Raw genomic sequence first — 13,488 nt, 5'->3', positions numbered from 1 at the left:
CCAGCTGCATCTGCAGGCTTTGCCATAGCTGTGGTGACGCTGGATCTTTAATCCACTGATCAAGGCCAGGGATTGGATGGAAGCTGTGTCCTCGAGGAAATTACATTGGGTTCTTATCCCACTAAGTCACAAAGGGAATTCGCCAAGTTTTAACTTTTTAAATCAAACTATGGATGTAAAACTTGCTCTTTTTAGACAAATAAATTCTTGGACTTTCCATTTCTTTGACTGCAACTTCTCTATTAAATTTATGTAACTCACTTTATTAAACTCTCTGCTCTTTCTGACATCCAACAGCTTTTTCCTTGTTTTACTCCTACTTTCCCAAATTTATTTCAACAATGTATTAGAAATATTTGGGTTATTTATTTATTTTTGCTTTGTAGGGCCACACCCATGGCACATGGTGGTTCCCAGGCTACAGGTCTAATCAGAGCCATGGCTGCCAGTGTACACCACAGCCACAGCAACACAGGATCCAAGCCATGTCTGCGACCCACACCACAGCTCACAGCAATGCTGGATTGTCAACCCACTGAGTGAGGCCAGGGATCAACCTGCAACCTCATGGTTGCTAGTCGGTTTCATTTCTGCTGCACCACAAAAGGAACTCCAATATTAGAAAGTTTGGAAACTCCTATTTACCTAATAAGACAACATGGGTATGGATTTTTTTAAGTGACATATGTCATAGCAAATATTTTTCTTTTGTTTTTCTAAAAGAAGTGTCTTGAGTTGTACTAATCCTATCAAAACCCTAAGGCAACTTATACATTTTATAACAGAGGAAAATCAAAGATACTATTTTCACTTTTATACTCAATATTCATTTGTGTATCACTATCTTAACTTCTCTTTCTTATAATTTAGACTGTCACATACTACTGTGACTTGTAGCAGATAATTGTTTTTTATTCCCCTCGTTAAGATCCTGTTCTTAGTGTCCGCAATGCCTACCACAGCCACTGTCAAAATGATTATCAGTTACATGTCTGCAAGAGAAGTCCTCATTGAGATCCAAGTCTGTTTGTTTGTTTGTTTATTTTTGTCTTTTTGCCATTTCTTGGGCCACTCCCTCAGCACATGGAGCTTCCCAGGTTAGGGGTCTAATCGGAGCTGTAGCTGCTGGCCTACACCAGAGCCACAGCAACTTGGGATCCGAGACCTACACCACAGTTCATGGCAACGCTGGATCCTTAACCCACTGAGCAAGGCCAGGGATCGAACCCGCAACCTCATGGTTCCTAGTCGGATTCATTAACCTCTGTGCCACTATGGGAACTCCAAGACCCAAGTTTTAATAATAGATTGACCTGGAGTTCCCATTGTGTCTCAGGGGGTTACAAACCCAGCTAGATTCAATGACGATGCAGGTTTGATCCTTGGTTGGCCTCACTCAGTGGGTTAAGGATCTGGCATTGCCCTGAGCTGTGATGTAAGTCACAGATGTGGCTTGGATCTCATGTTGCTATGGCTATGGCACAGGCTGGCAGCTGCAGCTCTGATTTGCCCCCTAGCCTGGGAACTTCCATACACCCCGGGTACAGCCCTACAAGCCAAAAAAAAAATGTAGATTGACCTAAAATGACCTTAGAATCACAGGCGACTTTCAACATGAAGAAGCAAAATTATAATCCATACACTGTAGTACTACACTAAATATTTATTTTCCATGCTGTGTATTTACTCATTGGAATGTGGAGAATTGGCGTGCAGGCATACGGGGAATTTTACACATATTAGTGAAAATTGGCATTTTTCTATTTTTTTATTGAATTATCTTCCTATTTATGCTTGTAAACTTCCATGCAACCTGTATGATTTCTTTCAACCTGTCTGATTCTTTTCATTGCTCTAATGGAAATATATTCTGCCTTCTACATTTTGTCATAACTGCAAGAGGGGTGGTGAATGATCATTATCATTATCCTCTGTTATATTTTCTGTTATGCTCAGGATTCCATTCATCTTTTATGATCAAAAAATGACTCAAAAGAAATCTTGAATAATATTCCATTGTGTATATGTGCCGCATCTTCTTTTTCCTTTCCTCTGTCTATGGACATTTAGGTTGTTTCTATGTCTCGGCTATTGTTACCTGTACTAGGATGAACATTGGGGTTGCATGTATCTTTTCAAATTATGGCTTCATCTGAATATATACACAATAGTTTGGAATAATCTATATGAGAAAAAAAGAATAGATATATTATATGTATAACTGATTCACTTTGCTGTACATATGAAGGTAATATAGCATTGTAAGTCAAATATACTCCAATAAAATTTTTAAAAATAATAAAACTTAAAAAGACAATTCTTATATTCCTATACAACCATATGAATCAGAGTCACCAGCTTCATTTTTTTTCTGCACAAATATACCAGTCATTTCAACCTCTTCTGGTTACTTGGAAATGTACTCCAATGAGAGATTTCAAATTACAGTTGTCTGAACTATTACAGAGTAACCATGAAAGCTATCTCCAAATATAGGAACAAATGCCTAGAATAATCAGCAGCAATTATTATTGCCTTATTCTGTTCACTTTAATTATTGTATCAATTAGCTATTGCTGCATAACAGGTCATCCTAAAATAAAATGATTTAATATGATACCTTTATTGCCAAATGAGACTATAAGATATGGAGTTGTTCTGAGCACCACTGATCTCTGAATGAATGTATTATACTCAGTTCTGAGTTTCCACATTGCTTTTCTTTTTTATATTACCAAATATTAAGACTTTTAATAAAGCTAAAGAAATGAATTATTAGAAAATTAGCAGTATATAATAAAACTGTACATACATGCACAGTCTCTGACCTAGTAATTTCACCCCCAGTATGTCCAAACAAAAATGCATAGATATTTAGCAGAAATTTATACTAGATCATTGAAAGCAGTACTCTTCATAGCAGCTCTAGACTGACTATTCAAATGCCTATCAACATTGTGATCTTTGCAGGATGGAATTCCATACAGCAATAAGAACGAACAATTTACAAAAAAAGACAACCCTACAGATGCATTTCACAAACATAATCTACATTGCTTTTCTAAGGCTCATCCATGCTGTGTGTGGCACAGTGCCCTTCTCATTTGATCCAATATGAGCAGTTTACTCTATACCTAGTTTATCTTCTATTTTACAGGAAAAGAATGACAAGTATGAATTACTATAATTTACTTCTACTATTTCTATATCCATAAATGACACTTTTGGAGTTCCCGTTGTGGCTCAGCATAGTGTCCATGAGGATGCAAGTTCAATCCCTGGCCTTACTCACTAGGTTAGGTTCCCATGTTGCCACAAACTACAGCATAGGTCACAGATGTGGCTCAGATCTGGAGATGCTATGGCTGTGGCATAGGCCTAGCAGCAGCAGCTCTGATTTGACCCCTAGCATGGGAACTTCCATATGCCACAGGTACAGCCTTAAAAAAGAATAAATAAATAAATAACAATTTCATTTCTACCCAAGTAGAAGGGATTATATCCTATCATTGCTCATTGTGAATCAGCTACTTATGCTCTAAATTCTGCTTTGATCCATGCATCCTTAGATTTCTAAGTGATTTATTGGAAAATAATTTCATATTACAAACTGCACAGTTTGAAATGACAAAGAAAATGAATCTTGGAGGAGTTCCCATTGTGGCTCAGCTGTAACAAAACTGACTAGCATCCACGAGGATGGGTTAAGAATCTGGCATTACAATGAGCTGTGGTATAGGTCACAGACATAGTTCAGATCCCACATTGCTGTGGCTATGGCATAGGCCAGCAGTTCCAGCTCCAATTCAACCCCTAGCCTGGGAAATTCCATATGCCACAAGTGTGGCCCTAAAAAGCAAACAAAATAACTAATTAAGTAAATGAACCATAGAAAATTATAGTATAAACTTATGTTTCTGTTTTCATATAATTTAGGAAAGGGCAAAATAACTTTAAAGGCTTTTTAATGTAATTGTGAAAATTTTATTCTCCTTGAGCTTCAATCCTTATTTTTGTAGGTAATGTGGGATAATAAACATAACTCCAGAGGAGGGCTTCAAGAAATAAATAAAATTACTATGGAATCCAAAGTAAATGTTTAGACTTAAAGTGGTGTATTATTCTATGTGTCGTTATCTTTACACATTTCTCTTTCAAATAAGCATAATCATATGCATTATGACACACAGAGATGTATTTGTGGTTTCATACTTTAGGTAGAAAGAAAACTTGAGAGAAAGTTGGAGAGGATACAATTAAAAGCAAGACTGCTTGGATTAAAATGAAATTAAAAGAATGTAGAAGCTTAGACACAAATATTTAAGTAGTAGAGGGGCTGGTCCAAGACAGCGGTATAGGAAGATTTTGAACTCACCTCCTCCCATGAACACACTGAATCTATAGCTACATATGGAACAATTCCCTCTGAAAAAGATCTGAATACTAGGAAAACTGGTTTAGATCAAATGACAAAAGACCACATTAAGGCAGGTAGGAGAGGCTCAGATACTATCCTGCTAAAAACCCCACCTCTGTTGCAGCATCCCAACATCTGCAGGAGTCTTACAAATCCAAACCCTCTTCTTGAGGATTAAAAGGTTCATAGCCTACATTAGGAACCACAGTTCTTAAGACTTGCATGTGGAAGATGAGCCTCCAAATTATCTGTTTTTGAAAAACATCAAGGCTTATGTCCATGAGACCCAAGGTGATGTAGCAAATGGAAAAACTGCTCTTTTTTACAGGAATTTATTTTTTATTAAAGTATCATTGATTTACTGTGTTGTGCCAATTTCTGTTTTACAGCATAGTTACCCAGTCATACATACATATACATTATTTTTCTCATACTATCTTCCATTCAGTCACAAGAGATTGGGTATAATTTCCTGTCCTATACAGTAGGATCTCATTGTTTATACATTCTTTTCTTTTTTCTTTTAGGATCATGCCTCTAGCACATGAAAATTCCCAGGCTAGAGTTTGAATCACAGCTACAGCCACAGCCACAGCAGTGCAAGATCTAAGCCATATTTGCAAACTACGCTGTATCTTGCGGCAACATCAGATACTTAACCCACTGAGTGTGGCCAGGGTTCAAGCCCACATTCTCAGACACTATGTCAAGCTCTTAACCCACTGAGCCACAATGGGAACTCCTGCCTATCCATTCTCAATATATTAGTTTGCATCTACCAACCCCAAACTCCAAGCCCATCCCACTCCCTCCCCGTTGGCAACCACAAGTTTGTTCTCTGTTCTTATACTAAGTGAAGTAAGTCAGATAGAGAAAGGCAAATACCATGTGATATCACTTATATGTGGAATCTAAAATATGGCACAAATGAACCTATCTACAAAACAGACCCACAGACATAGAGAACAGATTTGTGGTTGCCAAGGGGGAAGGGAGGAGGGAGTGGGATGGGATGGGGAGATTGGAGCTGGTAGATGCAAACTATTACATTTAGAACAGATAAACAATGAGTTCCTACTGTATAGCACAGGGAACTATATCCAATCTCTTGGGATAGAATCTGATGAAGGAAGTATGGGAAAAATTATATATGTATATATGACTGGGCCCCTATGCTGTATAGCATAAATTGACACAACATTGTGAACCAACTATAATTTAATAAATTTTTAATAAAAATAAAAAAGAGTAAAATAAGTTGATATAATTTACCAAAGAGGTGAAAATTTATACACTGAAAACCGTTAAGACATTGATGAAATAAATTGAAAGACAGAAATACAAGGAAATATAATTTGTGTTTATGGATGAGAAAAATTAATATTTTTTAAATGTGCATACTACCCAAAGCAATCTACATATTCAATGAGATTCCTAACAAAATTCCAATGTCATTTTTAGAACAAATTAGTCTAAAATTTTTATGGAATCACAAAAGACCATGAATAGCCAAAGCAACCTTGAGAACAAAGCAGCAAGTATCATACACACTGTTTTTAATGGTTTCCCTCACTGTGCAAAAGCTTTTGAGATTAATTATGTCCCATTGGTTTATTTGTGTTTTTACTGTCATTATTCTAGAGAGTGGATCAAACAAGATTTGCTGCAGTTTATGTCAAAGAACATTCTGCCTATGTTTTCTGCTAGGAGTTTTATAGTACTGGCCTTATATTTAAGTCTTTAAACCATGTTGAGTTACTTTTGTATACTGTGTTAAATTGTGTTCTGTTTTCTTTGTGCGTGTGTGTGTGCGTGTTTTTAGGGCCATGCCCATGGCATATAGAGGAAACCAGTCCTGCAGAAATTGTTTCTCAAAAATGAGGTAAAATTAGTGAATGACATTCTATTAGTTTCATATATCAAACAAAACATAATGCAATTATTGTACACATGACATCATGATCATCATGATCAGTACAGGTACCATTTGTCACCACACAATTGACTCCCTACCTATTGCTCCCCCATCACAATCCACTTTCCCTCTGAAAACCACCAACCTGTTCTCTGTTATCTACAACTTTTGTTTTATTTTCTTTATTCCTTTGTTTTGTTTTCTAGGTTCCATATACAAGTGAAATCAAGCAGAATTTGTCTTTCTCTCTCTGGCTTATTTCATATGGCATAATACCTTCATGGTCCACCTATGTTGTCTCAAATGGCAAGATGGCCTACATTTTTTAAGGCTGAGTAGTATTCCATTGTATGTGTGTGAATGTGTGTGTGTATCAATGGACACGTATGTATCCATGGGCATTCCATATATTGACTATTAAAAATAATGCTACAATGAATATCAGGTACATATATCTTTCCAAATTAGTGTTTTTATTTTATTCAGATAAAATACCCAGTAGCAAGACCACCCAGGGTAATATGGTAGTTCTATTTATAATTTTTTCCATTCTTTTTCTCTATTTATAGTTTTTGATGAAACTTTTTTTTTTGGTGATGATGCACCAGTTTATATTCTCACTAGCAGTGTTTCAGTGTTTATTTTTCTCTACATCTTGCCAATACTGGTTGTATTCTTGTCTTTTGGATAATAGCTAGTCTAACAGGTGTGGAGTAATCTCTCATTTTGGTTTTGATCAGAATTTCCCTGATGATTAATGATGTTCAACATCTTTTTTTATACCTATTGAACATCTTTACATCTTTTGGGGAAAATGTTTATTTAAATTATTTGCCAATTTTTAAATTGGATTACTTTTTGATACTGAGTTGTTTGAGTTGTTTATTTATTTTGGACATTAACCCCTTATCAGATAACCGATTTGCAATATTTTCCTTCATTCTGTAGATTCCCTTTTAATTGCCTTGATATTTTCATTTGATATGCAGAAGCTTTTCAGTTTGATATAGCCCCACTCCTTTATTTCTGCTAATTTTACATCAATTTTTGAGGAACAATATCTGCAGCACTGGCTTCCTCCTAGAGACTCATGGGAGAATGTTTCCTTTCCAATTTCAGTTTGTATTGCTAGCTATTTCAAACTTTGAATCTTGGCCCTTTTTCCATCTTCAAAATCTCTTAACACCAAATATTTTGTGTCCATCTTCAACATTTAGAGGACTATTGTGATTACTCTAATCGACCTGGATCATCATGGCTCATCTTTTTATCTTAATGTCAGCTGATTAGCAACCATGTTCAATCTGCTAGCTTATTCCTCCCTTGCTGTAAAAAATAACATATTCAGGTACTTAAGATTAAAATATGGACATATGTTAGGATCTATTTTGATCATTATAGGGTTTTTTTTTCAGTTTTCTATAATTTTGTGTCATTCATGGACTGTTACATGAAAGAAATAAACATGGAATTTACCAGAGCCTCTGAATTAATGAATATACTATTCCTTTAAACTTATATGCAAAACAGTGTTCCTAAACTACCTGCTCTTAACTCTGTCACAGGATCACAACCTTACAACTCAAAGAGTAGTCCACAGACCAGGACCTCCAGCATCAATATCACCAAGGAAGCTTGTCAGAAGAAAAGACTCTCTTGGCCCATAAGACCAGATGATTGAGATTCTGCATTTGTAGTAGGATTGAAACTGACAGCACTGATGGCCTGAACCTAGCCAGAACACAGGCTGGGACTTGAACCCATGCGCCTAGACTCAAACCCAGCCTAAACCCATATTGGGGCTTAAACCCACAGTTTTAAATTAGAATCCTATGTCTGGACTTACTGAGGTTCAGGTTCTTTGTGCCTCCACACAGAAGGAATTCAGGAAGAGTCAAAGTCGTAGGCAAGAAATAGATTTATTAGGATAGGATGCTTGTGAGAGATGCAAGCGGGCAGGCTCCAGTGGGCTACAGTTTATCATCCAGGGGGAATGGGGGTGGGAAAAGACCACCTCTTCCTTTTCAGGAGTACTAGCTCCTCCTTGGTATCAGGTAAGGTGTGTATTCAAATCATCAGAATGGTGGTTCTCAAACTCCTGCCCTTGGTCTGAATCTGAATGCAGGCCTAATCCCATTCCCCACCCAATGACCTGAGGCAATTCTCACACCTCCACTAGTCAAGCGAGACTGCCTTGTTCTGATGGCTTTTGGGGGGCAATTTATTAATTTAAAGTGATCGCCCAACATCCCCTAGATTTCCCTCTCTATAATCCTTTATGTAGTTATTCTAAAACTACCTGTGCCTATTCCATTCCTATCAGGATTGTTGTTGATTCATGGGTACATTGGGTTGAATAATTACTGGTATGGAATAGGTTTTCTCACCATTTACTGTGATATTTGAGCAGATCTCTTTTCCTTTGTGGGTGATTTTCTGTGGATAGGAGGTGTTTAGCAGCATTCCCTTAAGACAACAACAACATTCCCAGGGGAAAAATCATTTCTGAAAATGAAAACCAGTGGCCTAGATTTTCAGTGGCCTAGGATCATCCTGGAAGAATGCAATCAAGGCCAATCATACACACAGACAGTAACTTTGAGCAGATCAGTAGACACCTCTCCAAGCCCTACATCTGTGATGGTGAATGTAATTCCTGAATGTAGTTTCTCATGGATTAGACATTTACCAATATTTAATAAACCCTACATGTTTAAATCTCAGGCTTTAGTTCATAAAAAGATAGATAGATAGATAGATAGATAGATAGATAGATAGATAGATAGATTTTATTAAATGTAAACATTTTGTAATGAAGGACTAAATGACTGCTCTGATCAAGAGATGAAAGAATGAAATTCCTAATTTCCTAATTGTTATGGCAAAAGTGTCATGAAGACAATACATGTAGTGCCTAGGGTTTATTATCAAAAGTACTTACTTCTTGTTGGAAAGAAGAGAAATTTTCTGAAGATGCAGATTCTGCATCCCCACCACAAGGCAAAGATTTGAAAATACAAGAGAGCTAATCCAGATTCCTCAGTCTTAGAGAAAAGTCTAACTCAGAGTTGAGACAAGACGCTGGGAGATTTAGAGATCTACAAGGTAGGAGTAAAAAGAAAAAACAAAAAACAAACAAACAAAAAAAAAGGGACTCTTTTGACTTTACTTGATCTCTTGTGAGCAGAGAATCATTAGGAAAAAAATTTCTTCCTTCCAGAACAGTTTTCTACAGGGGAATTATTGCTTAGAGGTTGAAATATCAAGGGAGAAATGAGCCTAATGATCAGACATAGGGAGCTGTAAATATCTCCACACCTACAGTCTCAGCCCATGTAAATTAGAGCTGGAAAGGGTATAGATCTGTCTTTTGGTTGCTTGGTTGGTTGGCTGGTTGGCTGACTGGTTGGTTGGTTGTTTGCTTGGTTGGCTTGGAGTCCTAACTCAGGCTGAGGGACTGTAGCTCACTCCTTCCTGCTGTCTTTCTGAGAACAGAGCCTTAGTTTCCATCATCATCATCCTGAGACAAATTTGGACAACCTTTCAGAGACCTTCCTCTCAGAGTTCCCATCTAGGTGAGTCCAATATAACCTGCTTGATTGTGATCAAGGAGGTCAGAGAGAAACAAAGTCAGCCACACTTACCTCTCATTTACTTGACAATTACCAATTCAGCTCAGCCCAGAAACAAGAGATTGCTCTTTGTTTGTTTGCTTGATTGATTCATGTATTTATTTCAGGGGTTACATATTTCACACTGCAGCTATGCTGTACATGCTTTTAATCATTTTTCATTTTCTTTGTCAACAAATCTCTATTTTCCAATGCTAGAAAAACATATTGAGATTGTTAAACAATGGTTCTAATTGTGGTGTGATTTCCACACACACACACACACACACACACACACACACACACACACACACACACACACACGCATGCATAGAGGACACATTAAGCAATATCCAGGGACATTTTTTTGGTTTCACACTGGAGAGGGAAGGATAAAAACATCATTTATGCAGAGGGCAGAGCACACAACAGAGTATGATCTGGCCTAGAAAATCAGTAGGGTTAAGACTGAGAAACCCTGAGTTAAAGAATAAATTTGTAACATGTATAACTGTCTTAGGCTTGTTTTCCAATCTTGTAACACTTTAGGTTTTGCCAGCAAAATTGGAGTACAATTTCTGTTGCCAGTTCCAACCCCAACCAGTATGACAGCTCCATAAGTATTTTTTCCTCAGGCTAATGGATGTGAAAGACATTTCCTGTTTTCTTAAACTATTGCTCAGTTTCAGCAAACTTTACATATTTGATCAGCATTATCATTTGCCTATTACTATTTTATGTCCATATAATATTTGCCCATTATTCTACAGTTTTCAGCAGTTCAAAAGATTATTTTTTCTCAATTGACATTGGGAGATATTTTTTATCATAAATTTTTTATTTTATTTAACTATATCTACCTTCTCACTTCTGAGTTTCTTTGTTGGAGATGGTTTTGCCACCACTAATTTGTATGTGCAGTTCTAGATGTCCATCTAAAATGTATTGGTTACTCTTACACTGAGGTTGTATAGAACACCTCTTTTTGTATGATGTCTGAGGGAGAGGACCAACTTCATATTCTTCCAGATAGATAGCCATTTAACAATTTGAACTTATCCAATTACATTGAAATATAACCTTGCCATATTATAAATGTCAATATGTATATAGAGAGAGACCTAATTCTTGATTGATTCAACAAATCATAGCTGAAAATCACTCTGTGCCAAAACATTCTAGGCATATTATCTGTTTTTTAAGTCTTTAAAGTTTTAATTATTAATCTCTTAATATCATTAATTTATTATTTTTCACATCATGTTTCAGGTAATGTTTGACTTCCCAGTTTTGCTCACTAGAGTTTGGAAACTCATTTTAACCTGGTTTAATTATCCCTTCAGTCTTTTCATTTTACAAATTTTCATACTCTTAGATGTCTCTCTGTATAAGCGTATATATGTTCACATATCTTTGTGAACACCAGAAAAAAATGAACAAAACAAGTGAAGTCCCTGCACTTTAGCATCATGCAGTCTAACAATGAGGACAGAGTACAATGAAATAAATGTGCTATGACATATGTCTTCAGGCACACTCATATGAAGTGATTCAGTATGAAAAGATATTTGTAATGGTGTGGACAGGATTTATAGAGCATGACCTGAGGATGTCTTACATGTTGGATGAACTCCAGATTCAGGATTAGGGTATGTCCATTGGGTTTGACAAAAAAGGAGATTAAACCCAAAGCTCAAGAACAACAAATAGAAGCTACCACCTGAGAAAAGAGAGAAAGGAACTGACTTCATCCCCTACTGAACCATATAAAAACTAATTGGTAAAAGAATTAGGGAATAGACACAGGAGAAACAAGCCTTCAACTGCTTGATACTAAAAATGCCCAACTTTTGGTGTATTTTACATATTTTCTTGGCATTGTTTCATCCCTTTGCTCATTTTCCTTTTTAAGGTACAATATAGGGTGTGTGACACCATAAAGATGTCACTCCTTTGGTCTTTTGGACAAGTTTATTTTTGTTCTCTTATTGTTTTTTCTGGGCATCAGAGGAATGTAATCAGGGCTGGAATGCTGCCAGGACCAAGGACTACTATTCTTCTTACAACCTCCTGGTGACCACCAGAGCTGATTAGACCTGTTTCCTCTTCATCCATTTCATCTTTTCTCTCTTCCTGTTTATTGAATAGATACCTTATGTTTGCTTAAATAAACAACAGGAAATAGCCATCTCCAGAATGGATCCCCAGACTTACATGTCCATAGGAAGCTTAAGAATTGGAATTTCTGGAGTTCCTGTTGTGGCTCAGTGGGTTAAGAACCTAACGTACTCTCTGTAAGGATGTGGGTTTGATCCCTAGAAACACTCAGTAGGTTAAGGATCTGGCATTGATGCAAGATGCAGCATAGCTTGCGTATGTGGCTCAGATCTGGTGTTACCATGGCTGTGGCAAAGGCCTGCTCCTGAAGCTCCAATTAGACCTCTAGTCCAGGAAATTCCATATGCTAAGGTGCATCCATAAAAAAAAAATGAATTTCTGGAAACCATTTCTACCTTATACAGGAAAGATATCATTGTTGCATTGACTTGTGTTGTATCCATTCATAGTATGTTCAGTAAGACTGGCACTGAGAAAACCATGGAAAAAAAACACAGTTCTGGAGGCCATGGTGTGTGTGTCTGTCGTGTGTGTGTGTATGAACAGTTCTCAGAACAAGGGTAGCAGGACTTATATTCCAAGGTGATTCATACAAACTGGGGCCCAGAACTCAATCAAGAAATGCACTAAGGAAGGGATCAGTTTCAATTCATGGGACCCTTTTGCAATAAGATGAATTAGGTGCAAGAGGAAGTCCCTGTGATTTGGTGTTTCAGCAGTAGCAGAGAGGCCTTGCCCCTCCTCAACATGTGCGACAATCTCTCTTACCAATCTTTCCCATGTTCATTCACCTTGCAACACTGGCTTCAGTTTTTTTTTACTTTAACATTGGAAACAAGCACTTTCCTCAGGATTTAGCCATGTACATTCTTCTGCTGGGCACACATGTAAACTAGTTCTTCTTTATACCTACTGTTTATTGCTTCATACCACCTGTCATCCTGAATGTTATATAATTTTATTATTCGTTTATATACTTTATATCTATGATCAAAATCTAATGGACTTTGTTCTTCAGACCTCATACTCATTGCCTAGGCAGTGCCTAAAACATGATCAGGTCTCATATTATATTCCTGAAGTTCATGAAGAATTTCTCATTAAGATGGTAAAACACCCAATTTTAAGGGAAAAGCTGAATGGGACAAAAATTCCATATCAGAGGGAGCATAAGGATCTCTTAAGTGAGACCGAATCCATATGCAAAATATTAAAATTAATTTTAACAACAAAATATAAACAGCAGCATTTAAAATATATGAGTGATGCCAATTTGTGCAAAAATTAGCCATGTTATATCCCTCTTTTCCAGAAGTCACTTCCTCTGCATGGAAACAGACAATGATACACAAATTTTAGAATTTCTTCTTCTGGGTTTTTCAAAGCAACCAGAATCACAGCCCATAATATTTGGGCTTTTCTGCTCC

This window comes from Sus scrofa, unplaced genomic scaffold (genome assembly GCF_000003025.6).
Source record: "Sus scrofa isolate TJ Tabasco breed Duroc unplaced genomic scaffold, Sscrofa11.1 Contig2199, whole genome shotgun sequence".
In the NCBI taxonomy this organism is placed as follows: domain Eukaryota; kingdom Metazoa; phylum Chordata; class Mammalia; order Artiodactyla; family Suidae; genus Sus; species Sus scrofa.
This window is presented reverse-complemented; position numbering follows the sequence as displayed.